We start from the raw sequence: 27,938 nt of genomic DNA on the forward strand, positions 1-27,938 counted from the left end.
CATGAAAAAAACCATAATTAGCAGACTAGCTGTTTACCCTAACGGATGTATACACAGCGTCTTATATACATAATATTACTGTGATACACTCTCCAATTTACCGGTTCACCTTCTAGAAAAAAAAAATTAAAAATAAAATATTTTTTACCTCCAAAGTAAATCGTGTCCTCTCCGTTTCCACACAACCTCCATTCTCACTTTCTTCATCGGTGGTTCTTCGCACTCCAGACGCCCCTGCCGTAATTCTCCTCCACCCACTCGCCTCCGCATGCAATCCCCTGAGCATCTCCGTCGTTCTCTCTTCTGATCGTCTCCGTATTCTCTACTGCTTAACGATTTCGTCTCCGTCTTCGCTACTGCATTCCGGTCTCGGTGGAGGCAAGTTAAACCACCGGTATCTCCAACTTCATAGCGTAACGGGTTTCTCAAATCTCTGACACCGCAGTAAGTTCAGGACTCCATATGCTTCTTCTCTGTTTCTCTGATTTGATTTTTCCATCTCGTCAAAATTAGGGTTTTTACTTGTTGTCTGTATCATCGTGAAGGAACCGGGATACCATACTTCCGGTGACGGAATTCCATCCTCGGAGGTCAGAATTTCTTAAAATTTTTTAGGGTTTGAGTTTTCCCGTGTTGTGTGAGGGTTTCTTAAATTTGAATTGTTTCATGTAGATGCTGTGAACTTTAAATTTGAATTGTTTCATGTCGATGCTGTGAACTAAGTGGTGTAGTAATTCATATGAAGATGTGTAGAATATCATTCCTTAGAATTATCCTGTCAGTACACATAGTATGAATTTTCAGATTCGGTTTCCATTTCAAATGTCATAGTATTCGACAACCACTCAACCATTGTATGTAGTATAGTATAAGTTTTCATTATGTTTGCTTTGCTGCTACTGGTATGTGGGTGTGGTTTAAGTAGTAGATGCTTAATGTACGTTATACTGTTCATATTATTAACAACTAGAATAGTATGCGGATATTCTAAATAAGTGGTCTAGTAATTCATGTGCAGATTGTAGCATATCATTCAATAGAATTATCCTGTCAGTACACATAGTATGAGTTTCAGGATCCGGTTTCTATTTCAAATGTAATAGTATTCGTCACCCACTATATCATTGTATGTCGTAGACTATAGGTTTTCATTATTCTTGATTTGCTGCAATTGGTGTTTGGGTGTGGTTTGATTAGTAGGTTCTTCATGTACGTTTTGTTGTTCCTATTATTAACAAGTGGAATAGTATTCAGATATTCTAAACAAATCAAATAGTATGCCTTTCAAAGTATTCCATTTCATATCGAATAGTAAAGTCACTCATAATGATTTTCCATTCTTCTCCCGGTTCATCCTCTGTTTAGCTCATTGTTCTTTTATATATTGCATTTGCCACGATGAACCATCCTCACTCTTTGTCTATCTTTTTTTGATAACATCCAGGTTTGTTATGGACGAGTTAGAGCTTCCAAGTGGATTGTTTGAGACAGGTTGTGAACCCACTGGCAAGAAAAGGGTTAACAACTATTTCAATCTCCGTTGGATTGAAGTGATAAAGAGTGCATTGGAGGATAAGGTGTAGTAGTTTACCACTCCCCCATTAGATTTATATCCAAGTGACATAGTATACAGTATATGGAATGGAAAAGGTACAACAATATATACATGTCACTCTAAAATTTGTATCTACGTTTTTCACTGCATATTCCATGTGGTCATGAGGTTTATATTTTCATAAGATGTGGTTTCCCTATGTATTGGGGTTTATATTTCCGTAACTTGGGTTTAGTGTTTATACTCAACTGTTGTATTACCAGAAGCTGATATTATGTATTTCGTGTGGCTAATTAAGAATGTAAATATTATCTCTGTGTATTAATGCACGCATATTTAGTTTACCAAAGATTTCGCTTCTCTGTGCTGGATTGGAGTTTATATTTCCCTATCTTGGGTTTAGTATTTGATGTCAAGTGTTCTATTATCATACCCCTATCTTTGTATTTTATTTTGCTCATGAAGCGTCTAAATACATATGTCCCCTAGTATGCCAGGTGGATTTAATTTCAAAAAGGTTTGGGTTCCGTTACCTATGTCTTGGGGTTTATATTCCCCTAACTTGGGTTTAGTGATTACTCTCAATTGTTCTATTATCACCTCAGTTAGTTTTGTATTTCATCTGGCTCATTATGAATGTAAATACATGTCTCCAAGCTCCCATTATAATACTTAAATATATACATGATGTACTCTGCAGCTAGTGTTTAATGTCAAGTGTAGTATTGATAAGATAGTTTCAATTGGACTCCTTCATAAGTTGGATCTATCTTCTCTCTTACTCCTCTGACTAAATCAGACATGTTCATATCACGGTAGAGGTTAATGTAGTGCTCACCAATGAAGGAATGGTCTGGTTCGAACACCCATCTTTTATGTATGCCACTGACCCAAGATCCAACAACCAGTAAAACTTTATCTTCGCTATTCATCTGCAATTAAAAGTAAGTGAAAATCCATTTATATTTCAAAATTTATTCCATTACAGATTCAGAATAGTATTATTGTATCAGAAAAGAGTAAATTTCCTATGAAACTAGGTTTATTAGAATATTCTCACACGAACTTACCCCTTCTTGCTTCCAAACAGTGAATCTGTAACTTCCTTCACTTTGTTGCTTCTGAGGGTCTTCACATAGATTACAATGATTATTATATGGAATACACCATTTATGGTTTTCTTTCACTTCACCATTTAAGATTAGCGGTGCTCATTTCCACCACTCGTTTACCTCTCCACAGTAAAAATATCTTCAGTAAATCTAACTTTCTACGTGGCTTTTCCCTACTCTTTAATATGGAAGAGCTGTAACCCACAATTGCAAATTTATTGCACTAATTACATCATCGCCTCTCCCCAACCGCACACTTCACCGTCTTTGTTCGTGATTAAATTAGTAAATAATAAACTGTAAATCTATTATATTTCTTGCAGATAGAATGGTAAATACCCTCATATGAAATAGAACAAGCATAAGTTGGGTGACTGAGCGGAGATGTTCTATTTCCAAGTTGGGTGACTGAGTAAGTGCATCAGTTTATTTATGCTGACATCAACTGTCGCTATATTATGTATATGCTATTTGAATTGGAACTATATTTGTATTTCTACTACTCTATGTAAAATATATAGTATGGTAATACGATTTTTGCATTCTCCGTTTGTTTAACGTTGTTTCTTTTACACTTTCGTTTTTCATCTATTCCTCTCTCTGCATATTTTTCTTCTTTTGATTTTCATTTCACGCGCTTCCAAAATTCTCTCATTGTTACTATGGGTCACAAAATCACCATGTCGTTTACTTTATGTGAAGGAACCGGGTACCTGTTACTAAGAAGAGTATAACCGGCTGGAATGATGGCAAAAAGACAGTCACTACATTCTGTCAAAATCATGTTCATTCTCTTGATTTCTCTATGAAATATGGCTATTACGAAAATAAGCCTTTTTTTTCTCTCTCCCTCTAACCATCCGTTTGCCTCCCTTTGAGTTTCGTTTAGGTCGTTCTGAGATAAGACAGTATCATAATATTTACTTGTCTCTAAGTATTTGCCTGTAGGGTTTGTTCCTCTTGTTGAAAGTTTCTAGAAAAAAATAGATACTCTGTTTTGAATAAACTTCATATCCGTCACAAGAACTTGCCGAGTGTTCGTCGCTACTGTACTGAAAAAAGTTTGAATTTTGCAAAAGAAAAGTCAATGTCAGTGGGTTTTATCTTTGTGCTATAGATCATTGGTTGGTTTTGTTAGTGGGTATAAACCATTTTTATAATAAATTTAGAAGAATAGATGTGGGGTTCTTTCTTTCTTTCTTTCTTTTTTTGTTTCTTTTTGTTGCTAAAACAGAATAAAAATTCTGAAAAAGATGACAAGAATGTGTCATAAAACTTATTTATTTACATACATTATGCTAGTATAAATTTTCAAATTAAAAATTATGAATGCTGAAAAATTTATTTGTTACTTTTTACAAAAAATAAATTTGCAAATTGAAAATGAATCAAATTATATACAAAACATGATTAAAATTAAATATTGAAAGCATATAAATTTAATTTAAAATTATGAAATTTTAACTTTTTGAGCAAATATAAAATTTTAACTAAAAACCCACAAAACTTAGAAAAAAACAATAGATAGGGTTTTTCGCGGGTAATCCGTGGGTAACCCTAAAGTTTTAGGGTTTTTCGCGGATTACCCTAATGATACTCGGGGTTTTCGGGTTTTTTAGTTTATGGTATTTTTTGGACAGGTTTAATTCGGGTTCGGGCCGGGTCGGGTTTTTTTGTCCATAACAACATCCCTAGAACTTAGCATACATGTGGGGGCACTAATTTCTGCAGAAAAGAAAATGTACATGTACTGTACATTGAAATTTATCTCTTTTATTATGAACTTTAACTCTGAAAATGGGTTATACAAAAGTTATAACTTGGTCCGACCGTATTAACACAAATGATTTTGAAGATGCCAATAGGCAAAACGTGACGATGGTTTTTGCAACAGTACTTCGTCGAACCATCCTCTACCCAAAACCAGTCAACGCCGTGACACACAACATATCCACGATCTAGCTAAAACCCAAAACTCCGAGATTGCCAGATCAAGTTTGGTTGATAATTCAAGCTCTCACCCATGACCCGAATGGCTAGATTTGATGGGGATGCTGGTGAAGAAAGGTTACCTCGGAGAATGCGTGACGGGTTCCAAAGAATCGAATCATATTCGCACTGCTTGTTTTGATTTGATTCTATATGGGTTTCTATGCATCTCGTGAATGAATTTGCTTTCTGGATCATTCGTTCCGTTATAATGTTTTAAGTGAGCTAAGAATATACTGATTGGCAGTTTGGATCCATCTCTGGGGATGTACATGTAATATCGGTCCGTGAACATTAACACAAATCTTTTTAAAGAAGTTAATATCCTTAATTATGTCATTTTGTTTTATATCCTTATACTGATGTAGGAAGAACTTCAATTTCATTTTGTTTTATTTATCACTGAAATGATGGGTTACATAAAAGTTATATCGGTCCGTAAACATTATCACAAATCTTTTTAAAGAAGTTAATATCCTTATGTCGGCGATTCATGACAGGCAATAAGCAATGATGAGGAAATGAGTACACCACTTTGCAACAATCGTTTCTTACCCATCTGTAATCATTTTCCGCTGCTAATTTCAACGAATCATAACATCCCGGCACTTTATCTATGGCCCCTGTCGAACAATATTCCACTTTAGCTGCTGCTTCCGACAATGCCGTGAAGATTAGGGCTAAGAAGAAAAACATCAATTTAGATTGTTTTGTATTCATTTTTGGAGGATTGAAAAAGGACTAGCAGGTATTCTTTTATGGTTTTTGGATTCTCTGGAGTTGAGAACTTTTGTTCTGGTGAATAAATGAAAAAAGTTTGCTTTATATAAATTGAAGATAGAGATGAAAGACAGTATGGCTATAAAATGAATTCAATGATAACCATTGATTATAGAAGAATTCACAAATAGATATCCCTCAGTTTACGGTACACTTCTCATTTTTCCCTATTATTAGAAAATCAAGCAACACCAATAAGGAAATAGATAATCTAAAATTGAGGGAAATCACAGAGAGAAAGGGAGTTATGATTTATGAACCAGTATTCATAACAATCAAAACTATTATTGAAAAAATAGAAGTAATAAAAAAAAAACATAATGCGCTATATATGGCTAAAGCATCGCGGTGCATGAAAGACTAAGAGGTTGAGAGAATGTTTCTAGAGAAAAGAAACAGGAGCGTAATCCATAAAACCATGCATCTTTAAATTTGAATTGTTTCATGTAGATGCTGTGAACTTTAAATTTGAATTGTTTCATGTCGATGCTGTGAACTATGTGGTGTAGTAATTCATATGAAGATGTGTAGAATATCATTCCTTAGAATTATCCTGTCAGTACACATAGTATGAATTTTCAGATTCGGTTTCCATTTCAAATGTCATAGTATTCGACAACCACTCAACCATTGTATGTAGTATAGTATAAGTTTTCATTATGTTTGCTTTGCTGCTACTGGTATGTGGGTGTGGTTTAAGTAGTAGATGCTTAATGTACGTTATACTGTTCATATTATTAACAACTAGAATAGTATGCGGATATTCTAAATAAGTGGTCTAGTAATTCATGTGCAGATTGTAGCATATCATTCAATAGAATTATCCTGTCAGTACACATAGTATGAGTTTCAGGATCCGGTTTCTATTTCAAATGTAATAGTATTCGTCACCCACTATATCATTGTATGTCGTAGACTATAGGTTTTCATTATTCTTGATTTGCTGCAATTGGTGTTTGGGTGTGGTTTGATTAGTAGGTTCTTCATGTACGTTTTGTTGTTCCTATTATTAACAAGTGGAATAGTATTCAGATATTCTAAACAAATCAAATAGTATGCCTTTCAAAGTATTCCATTTCATATCGAATAGTAAAGTCACTCATAATGATTTTCCATTCTTCTCCCGGTTCATCCTCTGTTTAGCTCATTGTTCTTTTATATATTGCATTTGCCACGATGAACCATCCTCACTCTTTGTCTATCTTTTTTTGATAACATCCAGGTTTGTTATGGACGAGTTAGAGCTTCCAAGTGGATTGTTTGAGACAGGTTGTGAACCCACTGGCAAGAAAAGGGTTAACAACTATTTCAATCTCCGTTGGATTGAAGTGATAAAGAGTGCATTGGAGGATAAGGTGTAGTAGTTTACCACTCCCCCATTAGATTTATATCCAAGTGACATAGTATACAGTATATGGAATGGAAAAGGTACAACAATATATACATGTCACTCTAAAATTTGTATCTACGTTTTTCACTGCATATTCCATGTGGTCATGAGGTTTATATTTTCATAAGATGTGGTTTCCCTATGTATTGGGGTTTATATTTCCGTAACTTGGGTTTAGTGTTTATACTCAACTGTTGTATTACCAGAAGCTGATATTATGTATTTCGTGTGGCTAATTAAGAATGTAAATACTTATCTCTGTGTATTAATGCACGCATATTTAGTTTACCAAAGATTTCGCTTCTCTGTGCTGGATTGGAGTTTATATTTCCCTATCTTGGGTTTAGTATTTGATGTCAAGTGTTCTATTATCATACCCCTATCTTTGTATTTTATTTTGCTCATGAAGCGTCTAAATACATATGTCCCCTAGTATGCCAGGTGGATTTAATTTCAAAAAGGTTTGGGTTCCGTTACCTATGTCTTGGGGTTTATATTCCCCTAACTTGGGTTTAGTGATTACTCTCAATTGTTCTATTATCACCTCAGTTAGTTTTGTATTTCATCTGGCTCATTATGAATGTAAATACATGTCTCCAAGCTCCCATTATAATACTTAAATATATACATGATGTACTCTGCAGCTAGTGTTTAATGTCAAGTGTAGTATTGATAAGATAGTTTCAATTGGACTCCTTCATAAGTTGGATCTATCTTCTCTCTTACTCCTCTGACTAAATCAGACATGTTCATATCACGGTAGAGGTTAATGTAGTGCTCACCAATGAAGGAATGGTCTGGTTCGAACACCCATCTTTTATGTATGCCACTGACCCAAGATCCAACAACCAGTAAAACTTTATCTTCGCTATTCATCTGCAATTAAAAGTAAGTGAAAATCCATTTATATTTCAAAATTTATTCCATTACAGATTCAAAATAGTATTATTGTATCAGAAAAGAGTAAATTTCCTATGAAACTAGGTTTATTAGAATATTCTCACACGAACTTACCCCTTCTTGCTTCCAAACAGTGAATCTGTAACTTCCTTCACTTTGTTGCTTCTGAGGGTCTTCACATAGATTACAATGATTATTATATGGAATACACCATTTATGGTTTTCTTTCACTTCACCATTTAAGATTAGCGGTGCTCATTTCCACCACTCGTTTACCTCTCCACAGTAAAAATATCTTCAGTAAATCTAACTTTCTACGTGGCTTTTCCCTACTCTTTAATATGGAAGAGCTGTAACCCACAATTGCAAATTTATTGCACTAATTACATCATCGCCTCTCCCCAACCGCACACTTCACCGTCTTTGTTCGTGATTAAATTAGTAAATAATAAACTGTAAATCTATTATATTTCTTGCAGATAGAATGGTAAATACCCTCATATGAAATAGAACAAGCATAAGTTGGGTGACTGAGCGGAGATGTTCTATTTCCAAGTTGGGTGACTGAGTAAGTGCATCAGTTTATTTATGCTGACATCAACTGTCGCTATATTATGTATATGCTATTTGAATTGGAACTATATTTGTATTTCTACTACTCTATGTAAAATATATAGTATGGTAATACGATTTTTGCATTCTCCGTTTGTTTAACGTTGTTTCTTTTACACTTTCGTTTTTCATCTATTCCTCTCTCTGCATATTTTTCTTCTTTTGATTTTCATTTCACGCGCTTCCAAAATTCTCTCATTGTTACTATGGGTCACAAAATCACCATGTCGTTTACTTTATGTGAAGGAACCGGGTACCTGTTACTAAGAAGAGTATAACCGGCTGGAATGATGGCAAAAAGACAGTCACTACATTCTGTCAAAATCATGTTCATTCTCTTGATTTCTCTATGAAATATGGCTATTACGAAAATAAGCCTTTTTTTTCTCTCTCCCTCTAACCATCCGTTTGCCTCCCTTTGAGTTTCGTTTAGGTCGTTCTGAGATAAGACAGTATCATAATATTTACTTGTCTCTAAGTATTTGCCTGTAGGGTTTGTTCCTCTTGTTGAAAGTTTCTAGAAAAAAATAGATACTCTGTTTTGAATAAACTTCATATCCGTCACAAGAACTTGCCGAGTGTTCGTCGCTACTGTACTGAAAAAAGTTTGAATTTTGCAAAAGAAAAGTCAATGTCAGTGGGTTTTATCTTTGTGCTATAGATCATTGGTTGGTTTTGTTAGTGGGTATAAACCATTTTTATAATAAATTTAGAAGAATAGATGTGGGGTTCTTTCTTTCTTTCTTTCTTTTTTTGTTTCTTTTTGTTGCTAAAACAGAATAAAAATTCTGAAAAAGATGACAAGAATGTGTCATAAAACTTATTTATTTACATACATTATGCTAGTATAAATTTTCAAATTAAAAATTATGAATGCTGAAAAATTTATTTGTTACTTTTTACAAAAAATAAATTTGCAAATTGAAAATGAATCAAATTATATACAAAACATGATTAAAATTAAATATTGAAAGCATATAAATTTAATTTAAAATTATGAAATTTTAACTTTTTGAGCAAATATAAAATTTTAACTAAAAACCCACAAAACTTAGAAAAAAACAATAGATAGGGTTTTTCGCGGGTAATCCGTGGGTAACCCTAAAGTTTTAGGGTTTTTCGCGGATTACCCTAATGATACTCGGGGTTTTCGGGTTTTTTAGTTTATGGTATTTTTTGGACAGGTTTAATTCGGGTTCGGGCCGGGTCGGGTTTTTTTGTCCATAACAACATCCCTAGAACTTAGCATACATGTGGGGGCACTAATTTCTGCAGAAAAGAAAATGTACATGTACTGTACATTGAAATTTATCTCTTTTATTATGAACTTTAACTCTGAAAATGGGTTATACAAAAGTTATAACTTGGTCCGACCGTATTAACACAAATGATTTTGAAGATGCCAATAGGCAAAACGTGACGATGGTTTTTGCAACAGTACTTCGTCGAACCATCCTCTACCCAAAACCAGTCAACGCCGTGACACACAACATATCCACGATCTAGCTAAAACCCAAAACTCCGAGATTGCCAGATCAAGTTTGGTTGATAATTCAAGCTCTCACCCATGACCCGAATGGCTAGATTTGATGGGGATGCTGGTGAAGAAAGGTTACCTCGGAGAATGCGTGACGGGTTCCAAAGAATCGAATCATATTCGCACTGCTTGTTTTGATTTGATTCTATATGGGTTTCTATGCATCTCGTGAATGAATTTGCTTTCTGGATCATTCGTTCCGTTATAATGTTTTAAGTGAGCTAAGAATATACTGATTGGCAGTTTGGATCCATCTCTGGGGATGTACATGTAATATCGGTCCGTGAACATTAACACAAATCTTTTTAAAGAAGTTAATATCCTTAATTATGTCATTTTGTTTTATATCCTTATACTGATGTAGGAAGAACTTCAATTTCATTTTGTTTTATTTATCACTGAAATGATGGGTTACATAAAAGTTATATCGGTCCGTAAACATTATCACAAATCTTTTTAAAGAAGTTAATATCCTTATGTCGGCGATTCATGACAGGCAATAAGCAATGATGAGGAAATGAGTACACCACTTTGCAACAATCGTTTCTTACCCATCTGTAATCATTTTCCGCTGCTAATTTCAACGAATCATAACATCCCGGCACTTTATCTATGGCCCCTGTCGAACAATATTCCACTTTAGCTGCTGCTTCCGACAATGCCGTGAAGATTAGGGCTAAGAAGAAAAACATCAATTTAGATTGTTTTGTATTCATTTTTGGAGGATTGAAAAAGGACTAGCAGGTATTCTTTTATGGTTTTTGGATTCTCTGGAGTTGAGAACTTTTGTTCTGGTGAATAAATGAAAAAAGTTTGCTTTATATAAATTGAAGATAGAGATGAAAGACAGTATGGCTATAAAATGAATTCAATGATAACCATTGATTATAGAAGAATTCACAAATAGATATCCCTCAGTTTACGGTACACTTCTCATTTTTCCCTATTATTAGAAAATCAAGCAACACCAATAAGGAAATAGATAATCTAAAATTGAGGGAAATCACAGAGAGAAAGGGAGTTATGATTTATGAACCAGTATTCATAACAATCAAAACTATTATTGAAAAAATAGAAGTAATAAAAAAAAAACATAATGCGCTATATATGGCTAAAGCATCGCGGTGCATGAAAGACTAAGAGGTTGAGAGAATGTTTCTAGAGAAAAGAAACAGGAGCGTAATCCATAAAACCATGCATCTTTAAATTTGAATTGTTTCATGTAGATGCTGTGAACTTTAAATTTGAATTGTTTCATGTCGATGCTGTGAACTATGTGGTGTAGTAATTCATATGAAGATGTGTAGAATATCATTCCTTAGAATTATCCTGTCAGTACACATAGTATGAATTTTCAGATTCGGTTTCCATTTCAAATGTCATAGTATTCGACAACCACTCAACCATTGTATGTAGTATAGTATAAGTTTTCATTATGTTTGCTTTGCTGCTACTGGTATGTGGGTGTGGTTTAAGTAGTAGATGCTTAATGTACGTTATACTGTTCATATTATTAACAACTAGAATAGTATGCGGATATTCTAAATAAGTGGTCTAGTAATTCATGTGCAGATTGTAGCATATCATTCAATAGAATTATCCTGTCAGTACACATAGTATGAGTTTCAGGATCCGGTTTCTATTTCAAATGTAATAGTATTCGTCACCCACTATATCATTGTATGTCGTAGACTATAGGTTTTCATTATTCTTGATTTGCTGCAATTGGTGTTTGGGTGTGGTTTGATTAGTAGGTTCTTCATGTACGTTTTGTTGTTCCTATTATTAACAAGTGGAATAGTATTCAGATATTCTAAACAAATCAAATAGTATGCCTTTCAAAGTATTCCATTTCATATCGAATAGTAAAGTCACTCATAATGATTTTCCATTCTTCTCCCGGTTCATCCTCTGTTTAGCTCATTGTTCTTTTATATATTGCATTTGCCACGATGAACCATCCTCACTCTTTGTCTATCTTTTTTTGATAACATCCAGGTTTGTTATGGACGAGTTAGAGCTTCCAAGTGGATTGTTTGAGACAGGTTGTGAACCCACTGGCAAGAAAAGGGTTAACAACTATTTCAATCTCCGTTGGATTGAAGTGATAAAGAGTGCATTGGAGGATAAGGTGTAGTAGTTTACCACTCCCCCATTAGATTTATATCCAAGTGACATAGTATACAGTATATGGAATGGAAAAGGTACAACAATATATACATGTCACTCTAAAATTTGTATCTACGTTTTTCACTGCATATTCCATGTGGTCATGAGGTTTATATTTTCATAAGATGTGGTTTCCCTATGTATTGGGGTTTATATTTCCGTAACTTGGGTTTAGTGTTTATACTCAACTGTTGTATTACCAGAAGCTGATATTATGTATTTCGTGTGGCTAATTAAGAATGTAAATACTTATCTCTGTGTATTAATGCACGCATATTTAGTTTACCAAAGATTTCGCTTCTCTGTGCTGGATTGGAGTTTATATTTCCCTATCTTGGGTTTAGTATTTGATGTCAAGTGTTCTATTATCATACCCCTATCTTTGTATTTTATTTTGCTCATGAAGCGTCTAAATACATATGTCCCCTAGTATGCCAGGTGGATTTAATTTCAAAAAGGTTTGGGTTCCGTTACCTATGTCTTGGGGTTTATATTCCCCTAACTTGGGTTTAGTGATTACTCTCAATTGTTCTATTATCACCTCAGTTAGTTTTGTATTTCATCTGGCTCATTATGAATGTAAATACATGTCTCCAAGCTCCCATTATAATACTTAAATATATACATGATGTACTCTGCAGCTAGTGTTTAATGTCAAGTGTAGTATTGATAAGATAGTTTCAATTGGACTCCTTCATAAGTTGGATCTATCTTCTCTCTTACTCCTCTGACTAAATCAGACATGTTCATATCACGGTAGAGGTTAATGTAGTGCTCACCAATGAAGGAATGGTCTGGTTCGAACACCCATCTTTTATGTATGCCACTGACCCAAGATCCAACAACCAGTAAAACTTTATCTTCGCTATTCATCTGCAATTAAAAGTAAGTGAAAATCCATTTATATTTCAAAATTTATTCCATTACAGATTCAAAATAGTATTATTGTATCAGAAAAGAGTAAATTTCCTATGAAACTAGGTTTATTAGAATATTCTCACACGAACTTACCCCTTCTTGCTTCCAAACAGTGAATCTGTAACTTCCTTCACTTTGTTGCTTCTGAGGGTCTTCACATAGATTACAATGATTATTATATGGAATACACCATTTATGGTTTTCTTTCACTTCACCATTTAAGATTAGCGGTGCTCATTTCCACCACTCGTTTACCTCTCCACAGTAAAAATATCTTCAGTAAATCTAACTTTCTACGTGGCTTTTCCCTACTCTTTAATATGGAAGAGCTGTAACCCACAATTGCAAATTTATTGCACTAATTACATCATCGCCTCTCCCCAACCGCACACTTCACCGTCTTTGTTCGTGATTAAATTAGTAAATAATAAACTGTAAATCTATTATATTTCTTGCAGATAGAATGGTAAATACCCTCATATGAAATAGAACAAGCATAAGTTGGGTGACTGAGCGGAGATGTTCTATTTCCAAGTTGGGTGACTGAGTAAGTGCATCAGTTTATTTATGCTGACATCAACTGTCGCTATATTATGTATATGCTATTTGAATTGGAACTATATTTGTATTTCTACTACTCTATGTAAAATATATAGTATGGTAATACGATTTTTGCATTCTCCGTTTGTTTAACGTTGTTTCTTTTACACTTTCGTTTTTCATCTATTCCTCTCTCTGCATATTTTTCTTCTTTTGATTTTCATTTCACGCGCTTCCAAAATTCTCTCATTGTTACTATGGGTCACAAAATCACCATGTCGTTTACTTTATGTGAAGGAACCGGGTACCTGTTACTAAGAAGAGTATAACCGGCTGGAATGATGGCAAAAAGACAGTCACTACATTCTGTCAAAATCATGTTCATTCTCTTGATTTCTCTATGAAATATGGCTATTACGAAAATAAGCCTTTTTTTTCTCTCTCCCTCTAACCATCCGTTTGCCTCCCTTTGAGTTTCGTTTAGGTCGTTCTGAGATAAGACAGTATCATAATATTTACTTGTCTCTAAGTATTTGCCTGTAGGGTTTGTTCCTCTTGTTGAAAGTTTCTAGAAAAAAATAGATACTCTGTTTTGAATAAACTTCATATCCGTCACAAGAACTTGCCGAGTGTTCGTCGCTACTGTACTGAAAAAAGTTTGAATTTTGCAAAAGAAAAGTCAATGTCAGTGGGTTTTATCTTTGTGCTATAGATCATTGGTTGGTTTTGTTAGTGGGTATAAACCATTTTTATAATAAATTTAGAAGAATAGATGTGGGGTTCTTTCTTTCTTTCTTTCTTTTTTTGTTTCTTTTTGTTGCTAAAACAGAATAAAAATTCTGAAAAAGATGACAAGAATGTGTCATAAAACTTATTTATTTACATACATTATGCTAGTATAAATTTTCAAATTAAAAATTATGAATGCTGAAAAATTTATTTGTTACTTTTTACAAAAAATAAATTTGCAAATTGAAAATGAATCAAATTATATACAAAACATGATTAAAATTAAATATTGAAAGCATATAAATTTAATTTAAAATTATGAAATTTTAACTTTTTGAGCAAATATAAAATTTTAACTAAAAACCCACAAAACTTAGAAAAAAACAATAGATAGGGTTTTTCGCGGGTAATCCGTGGGTAACCCTAAAGTTTTAGGGTTTTTCGCGGATTACCCTAATGATACTCGGGGTTTTCGGGTTTTTTAGTTTATGGTATTTTTTGGACAGGTTTAATTCGGGTTCGGGCCGGGTCGGGTTTTTTTGTCCATAACAACATCCCTAGAACTTAGCATACATGTGGGGGCACTAATTTCTGCAGAAAAGAAAATGTACATGTACTGTACATTGAAATTTATCTCTTTTATTATGAACTTTAACTCTGAAAATGGGTTATACAAAAGTTATAACTTGGTCCGACCGTATTAACACAAATGATTTTGAAGATGCCAATAGGCAAAACGTGACGATGGTTTTTGCAACAGTACTTCGTCGAACCATCCTCTACCCAAAACCAGTCAACGCCGTGACACACAACATATCCACGATCTAGCTAAAACCCAAAACTCCGAGATTGCCAGATCAAGTTTGGTTGATAATTCAAGCTCTCACCCATGACCCGAATGGCTAGATTTGATGGGGATGCTGGTGAAGAAAGGTTACCTCGGAGAATGCGTGACGGGTTCCAAAGAATCGAATCATATTCGCACTGCTTGTTTTGATTTGATTCTATATGGGTTTCTATGCATCTCGTGAATGAATTTGCTTTCTGGATCATTCGTTCCGTTATAATGTTTTAAGTGAGCTAAGAATATACTGATTGGCAGTTTGGATCCATCTCTGGGGATGTACATGTAATATCGGTCCGTGAACATTAACACAAATCTTTTTAAAGAAGTTAATATCCTTAATTATGTCATTTTGTTTTATATCCTTATACTGATGTAGGAAGAACTTCAATTTCATTTTGTTTTATTTATCACTGAAATGATGGGTTACATAAAAGTTATATCGGTCCGTAAACATTATCACAAATCTTTTTAAAGAAGTTAATATCCTTATGTCGGCGATTCATGACAGGCAATAAGCAATGATGAGGAAATGAGTACACCACTTTGCAACAATCGTTTCTTACCCATCTGTAATCATTTTCCGCTGCTAATTTCAACGAATCATAACATCCCGGCACTTTATCTATGGCCCCTGTCGAACAATATTCCACTTTAGCTGCTGCTTCCGACAATGCCGTGAAGATTAGGGCTAAGAAGAAAAACATCAATTTAGATTGTTTTGTATTCATTTTTGGAGGATTGAAAAAGGACTAGCAGGTATTCTTTTATGGTTTTTGGATTCTCTGGAGTTGAGAACTTTTGTTCTGGTGAATAAATGAAAAAAGTTTGCTTTATATAAATTGAAGATAGAGATGAAAGACAGTATGGCTATAAAATGAATTCAATGATAACCATTGATTATAGAAGAATTCACAAATAGATATCCCTCAGTTTACGGTACACTTCTCATTTTTCCCTATTATTAGAAAATCAAGCAACACCAATAAGGAAATAGATAATCTAAAATTGAGGGAAATCACAGAGAGAAAGGGAGTTATGATTTATGAACCAGTATTCATAACAATCAAAACTATTATTGAAAAAATAGAAGTAATAAAAAAAAAACATAATGCGCTATATATGGCTAAAGCATCGCGGTGCATGAAAGACTAAGAGGTTGAGAGAATGTTTCTAGAGAAAAGAAACAGGAGCGTAATCCATAAAACCATGCATCTTTAAATTTGAATTGTTTCATGTAGATGCTGTGAACTTTAAATTTGAATTGTTTCATGTCGATGCTGTGAACTATGTGGTGTAGTAATTCATATGAAGATGTGTAGAATATCATTCCTTAGAATTATCCTGTCAGTACACATAGTATGAATTTTCAGATTCGGTTTCCATTTCAAATGTCATAGTATTCGACAACCACTCAACCATTGTATGTAGTATAGTATAAGTTTTCATTATGTTTGCTTTGCTGCTACTGGTATGTGGGTGTGGTTTAAGTAGTAGATGCTTAATGTACGTTATACTGTTCATATTATTAACAACTAGAATAGTATGCGGATATTCTAAATAAGTGGTCTAGTAATTCATGTGCAGATTGTAGCATATCATTCAATAGAATTATCCTGTCAGTACACATAGTATGAGTTTCAGGATCCGGTTTCTATTTCAAATGTAATAGTATTCGTCACCCACTATATCATTGTATGTCGTAGACTATAGGTTTTCATTATTCTTGATTTGCTGCAATTGGTGTTTGGGTGTGGTTTGATTAGTAGGTTCTTCATGTACGTTTTGTTGTTCCTATTATTAACAAGTGGAATAGTATTCAGATATTCTAAACAAATCAAATAGTATGCCTTTCAAAGTATTCCATTTCATATCGAATAGTAAAGTCACTCATAATGATTTTCCATTCTTCTCCCGGTTCATCCTCTGTTTAGCTCATTGTTCTTTTATATATTGCATTTGCCACGATGAACCATCCTCACTCTTTGTCTATCTTTTTTTGATAACATCCAGGTTTGTTATGGACGAGTTAGAGCTTCCAAGTGGATTGTTTGAGACAGGTTGTGAACCCACTGGCAAGAAAAGGGTTAACAACTATTTCAATCTCCGTTGGATTGAAGTGATAAAGAGTGCATTGGAGGATAAGGTGTAGTAGTTTACCACTCCCCCATTAGATTTATATCCAAGTGACATAGTATACAGTATATGGAATGGAAAAGGTACAACAATATATACATGTCACTCTAAAATTTGTATCTACGTTTTTCACTGCATATTCCATGTGGTCATGAGGTTTATATTTTCATAAGATGTGGTTTCCCTATGTATTGGGGTTTATATTTCCGTAACTTGGGTTTAGTGTTTATACTCAACTGTTGTATTACCAGAAGCTGATATTATGTATTTCGTGTGGCTAATTAAGAATGTAAATACTTATCTCTGTGTATTAATGCACGCATATTTAGTTTACCAAAGATTTCGCTTCTCTGTGCTGGATTGGAGTTTATATTTCCCTATCTTGGGTTTAGTATTTGATGTCAAGTGTTCTATTATCATACCCCTATCTTTGTATTTTATTTTGCTCATGAAGCGTCTAAATACATATGTCCCCTAGTATGCCAGGTGGATTTAATTTCAAAAAGGTTTGGGTTCCGTTACCTATGTCTTGGGGTTTATATTCCCCTAACTTGGGTTTAGTGATTACTCTCAATTGTTCTATTATCACCTCAGTTAGTTTTGTATTTCATCTGGCTCATTATGAATGTAAATACATGTCTCCAAGCTCCCATTATAATACTTAAATATATACATGATGTACTCTGCAGCTAGTGTTTAATGTCAAGTGTAGTATTGATAAGATAGTTTCAATTGGACTCCTTCATAAGTTGGATCTATCTTCTCTCTTACTCCTCTGACTAAATCAGACATGTTCATATCACGGTAGAGGTTAATGTAGTGCTCACCAATGAAGGAATGGTCTGGTTCGAACACCCATCTTTTATGTATGCCACTGACCCAAGATCCAACAACCAGTAAAACTTTATCTTCGCTATTCATCTGCAATTAAAAGTAAGTGAAAATCCATTTATATTTCAAAATTTATTCCATTACAGATTCAAAATAGTATTATTGTATCAGAAAAGAGTAAATTTCCTATGAAACTAGGTTTATTAGAATATTCTCACACGAACTTACCCCTTCTTGCTTCCAAACAGTGAATCTGTAACTTCCTTCACTTTGTTGCTTCTGAGGGTCTTCACATAGATTACAATGATTATTATATGGAATACACCATTTATGGTTTTCTTTCACTTCACCATTTAAGATTAGCGGTGCTCATTTCCACCACTCGTTTACCTCTCCACAGTAAAAATATCTTCAGTAAATCTAACTTTCTACGTGGCTTTTCCCTACTCTTTAATATGGAAGAGCTGTAACCCACAATTGCAAATTTATTGCACTAATTACATCATCGCCTCTCCCCAACCGCACACTTCACCGTCTTTGTTCGTGATTAAATTAGTAAATAATAAACTGTAAATCTATTATATTTCTTGCAGATAGAATGGTAAATACCCTCATATGAAATAGAACAAGCATAAGTTGGGTGACTGAGCGGAGATGTTCTATTTCCAAGTTGGGTGACTGAGTAAGTGCATCAGTTTATTTATGCTGACATCAACTGTCGCTATATTATGTATATGCTATTTGAATTGGAACTATATTTGTATTTCTACTACTCTATGTAAAATATATAGTATGGTAATACGATTTTTGCATTCTCCGTTTGTTTAACGTTGTTTCTTTTACACTTTCGTTTTTCATCTATTCCTCTCTCTGCATATTTTTCTTCTTTTGATTTTCATTTCACGCGCTTCCAAAATTCTCTCATTGTTACTATGGGTCACAAAATCACCATGTCGTTTACTTTATGTGAAGGAACCGGGTACCTGTTACTAAGAAGAGTATAACCGGCTGGAATGATGGCAAAAAGACAGTCACTACATTCTGTCAAAATCATGTTCATTCTCTTGATTTCTCTATGAAATATGGCTATTACGAAAATAAGCCTTTTTTTTCTCTCTCCCTCTAACCATCCGTTTGCCTCCCTTTGAGTTTCGTTTAGGTCGTTCTGAGATAAGACAGTATCATAATATTTACTTGTCTCTAAGTATTTGCCTGTAGGGTTTGTTCCTCTTGTTGAAAGTTTCTAGAAAAAAATAGATACTCTGTTTTGAATAAACTTCATATCCGTCACAAGAACTTGCCGAGTGTTCGTCGCTACTGTACTGAAAAAAGTTTGAATTTTGCAAAAGAAAAGTCAATGTCAGTGGGTTTTATCTTTGTGCTATAGATCATTGGTTGGTTTTGTTAGTGGGTATAAACCATTTTTATAATAAATTTAGAAGAATAGATGTGGGGTTCTTTCTTTCTTTCTTTCTTTTTTTGTTTCTTTTTGTTGCTAAAACAGAATAAAAATTCTGAAAAAGATGACAAGAATGTGTCATAAAACTTATTTATTTACATACATTATGCTAGTATAAATTTTCAAATTAAAAATTATGAATGCTGAAAAATTTATTTGTTACTTTTTACAAAAAATAAATTTGCAAATTGAAAATGAATCAAATTATATACAAAACATGATTAAAATTAAATATTGAAAGCATATAAATTTAATTTAAAATTATGAAATTTTAACTTTTTGAGCAAATATAAAATTTTAACTAAAAACCCACAAAACTTAGAAAAAAACAATAGATAGGGTTTTTCGCGGGTAATCCGTGGGTAACCCTAAAGTTTTAGGGTTTTTCGCGGATTACCCTAATGATACTCGGGGTTTTCGGGTTTTTTAGTTTATGGTATTTTTTGGACAGGTTTAATTCGGGTTCGGGCCGGGTCGGGTTTTTTTGTCCATAACAACATCCCTAGAACTTAGCATACATGTGGGGGCACTAATTTCTGCAGAAAAGAAAATGTACATGTACTGTACATTGAAATTTATCTCTTTTATTATGAACTTTAACTCTGAAAATGGGTTATACAAAAGTTATAACTTGGTCCGACCGTATTAACACAAATGATTTTGAAGATGCCAATAGGCAAAACGTGACGATGGTTTTTGCAACAGTACTTCGTCGAACCATCCTCTACCCAAAACCAGTCAACGCCGTGACACACAACATATCCACGATCTAGCTAAAACCCAAAACTCCGAGATTGCCAGATCAAGTTTGGTTGATAATTCAAGCTCTCACCCATGACCCGAATGGCTAGATTTGATGGGGATGCTGGTGAAGAAAGGTTACCTCGGAGAATGCGTGACGGGTTCCAAAGAATCGAATCATATTCGCACTGCTTGTTTTGATTTGATTCTATATGGGTTTCTATGCATCTCGTGAATGAATTTGCTTTCTGGATCATTCGTTCCGTTATAATGTTTTAAGTGAGCTAAGAATATACTGATTGGCAGTTTGGATCCATCTCTGGGGATGTACATGTAATATCGGTCCGTGAACATTAACACAAATCTTTTTAAAGAAGTTAATATCCTTAATTATGTCATTTTGTTTTATATCCTTATACTGATGTAGGAAGAACTTCAATTTCATTTTGTTTTATTTATCACTGAAATGATGGGTTACATAAAAGTTATATCGGTCCGTAAACATTATCACAAATCTTTTTAAAGAAGTTAATATCCTTATGTCGGCGATTCATGACAGGCAATAAGCAATGATGAGGAAATGAGTACACCACTTTGCAACAATCGTTTCTTACCCATCTGTAATCATTTTCCGCTGCTAATTTCAACGAATCATAACATCCCGGCACTTTATCTATGGCCCCTGTCGAACAATATTCCACTTTAGCTGCTGCTTCCGACAATGCCGTGAAGATTAGGGCTAAGAAGAAAAACATCAATTTAGATTGTTTTGTATTCATTTTTGGAGGATTGAAAAAGGACTAGCAGGTATTCTTTTATGGTTTTTGGATTCTCTGGAGTTGAGAACTTTTGTTCTGGTGAATAAATGAAAAAAGTTTGCTTTATATAAATTGAAGATAGAGATGAAAGACAGTATGGCTATAAAATGAATTCAATGATAACCATTGATTATAGAAGAATTCACAAATAGATATCCCTCAGTTTACGGTACACTTCTCATTTTTCCCTATTATTAGAAAATCAAGCAACACCAATAAGGAAATAGATAATCTAAAATTGAGGGAAATCACAGAGAGAAAGGGAGTTATGATTTATGAACCAGTATTCATAACAATCAAAACTATTATTGAAAAAATAGAAGTAATAAAAAAAAAACATAATGCGCTATATATGGCTAAAGCATCGCGGTGCATGAAAGACTAAGAGGTTGAGAGAATGTTTCTAGAGAAAAGAAACAGGAGCGTAATCCATAAAACCATGCATCTTTAAATTTGAATTGTTTCATGTAGATGCTGTGAACTTTAAATTTGAATTGTTTCATGTCGATGCTGTGAACTATGTGGTGTAGTAATTCATATGAAGATGTGTAGAATATCATTCCTTAGAATTATCCTGTCAGTACACATAGTATGAATTTTCAGATTCGGTTTCCATTTCAAATGTCATAGTATTCGACAACCACTCAACCATTGTATGTAGTATAGTATAAGTTTTCATTATGTTTGCTTTGCTGCTACTGGTATGTGGGTGTGGTTTAAGTAGTAGATGCTTAATGTACGTTATACTGTTCATATTATTAACAACTAGAATAGTATGCGGATATTCTAAATAAGTGGTCTAGTAATTCATGTGCAGATTGTAGCATATCATTCAATAGAATTATCCTGTCAGTACACATAGTATGAGTTTCAGGATCCGGTTTCTATTTCAAATGTAATAGTATTCGTCACCCACTATATCATTGTATGTCGTAGACTATAGGTTTTCATTATTCTTGATTTGCTGCAATTGGTGTTTGGGTGTGGTTTGATTAGTAGGTTCTTCATGTACGTTTTGTTGTTCCTATTATTAACAAGTGGAATAGTATTCAGATATTCTAAACAAATCAAATAGTATGCCTTTCAAAGTATTCCATTTCATATCGAATAGTAAAGTCACTCATAATGATTTTCCATTCTTCTCCCGGTTCATCCTCTGTTTAGCTCATTGTTCTTTTATATATTGCATTTGCCACGATGAACCATCCTCACTCTTTGTCTATCTTTTTTTGATAACATCCAGGTTTGTTATGGACGAGTTAGAGCTTCCAAGTGGATTGTTTGAGACAGGTTGTGAACCCACTGGCAAGAAAAGGGTTAACAACTATTTCAATCTCCGTTGGATTGAAGTGATAAAGAGTGCATTGGAGGATAAGGTGTAGTAGTTTACCACTCCCCCATTAGATTTATATCCAAGTGACATAGTATACAGTATATGGAATGGAAAAGGTACAACAATATATACATGTCACTCTAAAATTTGTATCTACGTTTTTCACTGCATATTCCATGTGGTCATGAGGTTTATATTTTCATAAGATGTGGTTTCCCTATGTATTGGGGTTTATATTTCCGTAACTTGGGTTTAGTGTTTATACTCAACTGTTGTATTACCAGAAGCTGATATTATGTATTTCGTGTGGCTAATTAAGAATGTAAATACTTATCTCTGTGTATTAATGCACGCATATTTAGTTTACCAAAGATTTCGCTTCTCTGTGCTGGATTGGAGTTTATATTTCCCTATCTTGGGTTTAGTATTTGATGTCAAGTGTTCTATTATCATACCCCTATCTTTGTATTTTATTTTGCTCATGAAGCGTCTAAATACATATGTCCCCTAGTATGCCAGGTGGATTTAATTTCAAAAAGGTTTGGGTTCCGTTACCTATGTCTTGGGGTTTATATTCCCCTAACTTGGGTTTAGTGATTACTCTCAATTGTTCTATTATCACCTCAGTTAGTTTTGTATTTCATCTGGCTCATTATGAATGTAAATACATGTCTCCAAGCTCCCATTATAATACTTAAATATATACATGATGTACTCTGCAGCTAGTGTTTAATGTCAAGTGTAGTATTGATAAGATAGTTTCAATTGGACTCCTTCATAAGTTGGATCTATCTTCTCTCTTACTCCTCTGACTAAATCAGACATGTTCATATCACGGTAGAGGTTAATGTAGTGCTCACCAATGAAGGAATGGTCTGGTTCGAACACCCATCTTTTATGTATGCCACTGACCCAAGATCCAACAACCAGTAAAACTTTATCTTCGCTATTCATCTGCAATTAAAAGTAAGTGAAAATCCATTTATATTTCAAAATTTATTCCATTACAGATTCAGAATAGTATTATTGTATCAGAAAAGAGTAAATTTCCTATGAAACTAGGTTTATTAGAATATTCTCACACGAACTTACCCCTTCTTGCTTCCAAACAGTGAATCTGTAACTTCCTTCACTTTGTTGCTTCTGAGGGTCTTCACATAGATTACAATGATTATTATATGGAATACACCATTTATGGTTTTCTTTCACTTCACCATTTAAGATTAGCGGTGCTCATTTCCACCACTCGTTTACCTCTCCACAGTAAAAATATCTTCAGTAAATCTAACTTTCTACGTGGCTTTTCCCTACTCTTTAATATGGAAGAGCTGTAACCCACAATTGCAAATTTATTGCACTAATTACATCATCGCCTCTCCCCAACCGCACACTTCACCGTCTTTGTTCGTGATTAAATTAGTAAATAATAAACTGTAAATCTATTATATTTCTTGCAGATAGAATGGTAAATACCCTCATATGAAATAGAACAAGCATAAGTTGGGTGACTGAGCGGAGATGTTCTATTTCCAAGTTGGGTGACTGAGTAAGTGCATCAGTTTATTTATGCTGACATCAACTGTCGCTATATTATGTATATGCTATTTGAATTGGAACTATATTTGTATTTCTACTACTCTATGTAAAATATATAGTATGGTAATACGATTTTTGCATTCTCCGTTTGTTTAACGTTGTTTCTTTTACACTTTCGTTTTTCATCTATTCCTCTCTCTGCATATTTTTCTTCTTTTGATTTTCATTTCACGCGCTTCCAAAATTCTCTCATTGTTACTATGGGTCACAAAATCACCATGTCGTTTACTTTATGTGAAGGAACCGGGTACCTGTTACTAAGAAGAGTATAACCGGCTGGAATGATGGCAAAAAGACAGTCACTACATTCTGTCAAAATCATGTTCATTCTCTTGATTTCTCTATGAAATATGGCTATTACGAAAATAAGCCTTTTTTTTCTCTCTCCCTCTAACCATCCGTTTGCCTCCCTTTGAGTTTCGTTTAGGTCGTTCTGAGATAAGACAGTATCATAATATTTACTTGTCTCTAAGTATTTGCCTGTAGGGTTTGTTCCTCTTGTTGAAAGTTTCTAGAAAAAAATAGATACTCTGTTTTGAATAAACTTCATATCCGTCACAAGAACTTGCCGAGTGTTCGTCGCTACTGTACTGAAAAAAGTTTGAATTTTGCAAAAGAAAAGTCAATGTCAGTGGGTTTTATCTTTGTGCTATAGATCATTGGTTGGTTTTGTTAGTGGGTATAAACCATTTTTATAATAAATTTAGAAGAATAGATGTGGGGTTCTTTCTTTCTTTCTTTCTTTTTTTGTTTCTTTTTGTTGCTAAAACAGAATAAAAATTCTGAAAAAGATGACAAGAATGTGTCATAAAACTTATTTATTTACATACATTATGCTAGTATAAATTTTCAAATTAAAAATTATGAATGCTGAAAAATTTATTTGTTACTTTTTACAAAAAATAAATTTGCAAATTGAAAATGAATCAAATTATATACAAAACATGATTAAAATTAAATATTGAAAGCATATAAATTTAATTTAAAATTATGAAATTTTAACTTTTTGAGCAAATATAAAATTTTAACTAAAAACCCACAAAACTTAGAAAAAAACAATAGATAGGGTTTTTCGCGGGTAATCCGTGGGTAACCCTAAAGTTTTAGGGTTTTTCGCGGATTACCCTAATGATACTCGGGGTTTTCGGGTTTTTTAGTTTATGGTATTTTTTGGACAGGTTTAATTCGGGTTCGGGCCGGGTCGGGTTTTTTTGTCCATAACAACATCCCTAGAACTTAGCATACATGTGGGGGCACTAATTTCTGCAGAAAAGAAAATGTACATGTACTGTACATTGAAATTTATCTCTTTTATTATGAACTTTAACTCTGAAAATGGGTTATACAAAAGTTATAACTTGGTCCGACCGTATTAACACAAATGATTTTGAAGATGCCAATAGGCAAAACGTGACGATGGTTTTTGCAACAGTACTTCGTCGAACCATCCTCTACCCAAAACCAGTCAACGCCGTGACACACAACATATCCACGATCTAGCTAAAACCCAAAACTCCGAGATTGCCAGATCAAGTTTGGTTGATAATTCAAGCTCTCACCCATGACCCGAATGGCTAGATTTGATGGGGATGCTGGTGAAGAAAGGTTACCTCGGAGAATGCGTGACGGGTTCCAAAGAATCGAATCATATTCGCACTGCTTGTTTTGATTTGATTCTATATGGGTTTCTATGCATCTCGTGAATGAATTTGCTTTCTGGATCATTCGTTCCGTTATAATGTTTTAAGTGAGCTAAGAATATACTGATTGGCAGTTTGGATCCATCTCTGGGGATGTACATGTAATATCGGTCCGTGAACATTAACACAAATCTTTTTAAAGAAGTTAATATCCTTAATTATGTCATTTTGTTTTATATCCTTATACTGATGTAGGAAGAACTTCAATTTCATTTTGTTTTATTTATCACTGAAATGATGGGTTACATAAAAGTTATATCGGTCCGTAAACATTATCACAAATCTTTTTAAAGAAGTTAATATCCTTATGTCGGCGATTCATGACAGGCAATAAGCAATGATGAGGAAATGAGTACACCACTTTGCAACAATCGTTTCTTACCCATCTGTAATCATTTTCCGCTGCTAATTTCAACGAATCATAACATCCCGGCACTTTATCTATGGCCCCTGTCGAACAATATTCCACTTTAGCTGCTGCTTCCGACAATGCCGTGAAGATTAGGGCTAAGAAGAAAAACATCAATTTAGATTGTTTTGTATTCATTTTTGGAGGATTGAAAAAGGACTAGCAGGTATTCTTTTATGGTTTTTGGATTCTCTGGAGTTGAGAACTTTTGTTCTGGTGAATAAATGAAAAAAGTTTGCTTTATATAAATTGAAGATAGAGATGAAAGACAGTATGGCTATAAAATGAATTCAATGATAACCATTGATTATAGAAGAATTCACAAATAGATATCCCTCAGTTTACGGTACACTTCTCATTTTTCCCTATTATTAGAAAATCAAGCAACACCAATAAGGAAATAGATAATCTAAAATTGAGGGAAATCACAGAGAGAAAGGGAGTTATGATTTATGAACCAGTATTCATAACAATCAAAACTATTATTGAAAAAATAGAAGTAATAAAAAAAAAACATAATGCGCTATATATGGCTAAAGCATCGCGGTGCATGAAAGACTAAGAGGTTGAGAGAATGTTTCTAGAGAAAAGAAACAGGAGCGTAATCCATAAAACCATGCATCTTTAAATTTGAATTGTTTCATGTAGATGCTGTGAACTTTAAATTTGAATTGTTTCATGTCGATGCTGTGAACTATGTGGTGTAGTAATTCATATGAAGATGTGTAGAATATCATTCCTTAGAATTATCCTGTCAGTACACATAGTATGAATTTTCAGATTCGGTTTCCATTTCAAATGTCATAGTATTCGACAACCACTCAACCATTGTATGTAGTATAGTATAAGTTTTCATTATGTTTGCTTTGCTGCTACTGGTATGTGGGTGTGGTTTAAGTAGTAGATGCTTAATGTACGTTATACTGTTCATATTATTAACAACTAGAATAGTATGCGGATATTCTAAATAAGTGGTCTAGTAATTCATGTGCAGATTGTAGCATATCATTCAATAGAATTATCCTGTCAGTACACATAGTATGAGTTTCAGGATCCGGTTTCTATTTCAAATGTAATAGTATTCGTCACCCACTATATCATTGTATGTCGTAGACTATAGGTTTTCATTATTCTTGATTTGCTGCAATTGGTGTTTGGGTGTGGTTTGATTAGTAGGTTCTTCATGTACGTTTTGTTGTTCCTATTATTAACAAGTGGAATAGTATTCAGATATTCTAAACAAATCAAATAGTATGCCTTTCAAAGTATTCCATTTCATATCGAATAGTAAAGTCACTCATAATGATTTTCCATTCTTCTCCCGGTTCATCCTCTGTTTAGCTCATTGTTCTTTTATATATTGCATTTGCCACGATGAACCATCCTCACTCTTTGTCTATCTTTTTTTGATAACATCCAGGTTTGTTATGGACGAGTTAGAGCTTCCAAGTGGATTGTTTGAGACAGGTTGTGAACCCACTGGCAAGAAAAGGGTTAACAACTATTTCAATCTCCGTTGGATTGAAGTGATAAAGAGTGCATTGGAGGATAAGGTGTAGTAGTTTACCACTCCCCCATTAGATTTATATCCAAGTGACATAGTATACAGTATATGGAATGGAAAAGGTACAACAATATATACATGTCACTCTAAAATTTGTATCTACGTTTTTCACTGCATATTCCATGTGGTCATGAGGTTTATATTTTCATAAGATGTGGTTTCCCTATGTATTGGGGTTTATATTTCCGTAACTTGGGTTTAGTGTTTATACTCAACTGTTGTATTACCAGAAGCTGATATTATGTATTTCGTGTGGCTAATTAAGAATGTAAATAC

General features: G+C 33.8%; 1 long non-coding RNA gene across 8 annotated transcripts; it reads left to right on the forward strand.

Moving 5' to 3' along the window:
• The first annotated feature begins 751 nt into the window (after positions 1-751).
• LOC111206807 lies at positions 752-27,938 on the forward strand. 8 transcript variants are annotated; one of them, XR_007325284.1, is made up of 7 exons: positions 752-854; positions 1,445-5,803; positions 6,659-11,018; positions 11,874-16,233; positions 17,089-21,448; positions 22,304-26,663; positions 27,519-27,938. It is a non-coding gene; the product is annotated as an uncharacterized LOC111206807 (long non-coding RNA). The 8 variants fall into 8 exon arrangements; XR_007325280.1 differs by lacking the exon at positions 752-854 and having other exon boundaries at positions 5,680-5,803; positions 6,659-11,097; XR_007325281.1 differs by lacking the exon at positions 752-854 and having other exon boundaries at positions 5,680-5,803; positions 11,874-16,312.

This window comes from Brassica napus, chromosome C6 (assembly GCF_020379485.1).
Source record: "Brassica napus cultivar Da-Ae chromosome C6, Da-Ae, whole genome shotgun sequence".
NCBI classification, from domain to species: domain Eukaryota; kingdom Viridiplantae; phylum Streptophyta; class Magnoliopsida; order Brassicales; family Brassicaceae; genus Brassica; species Brassica napus.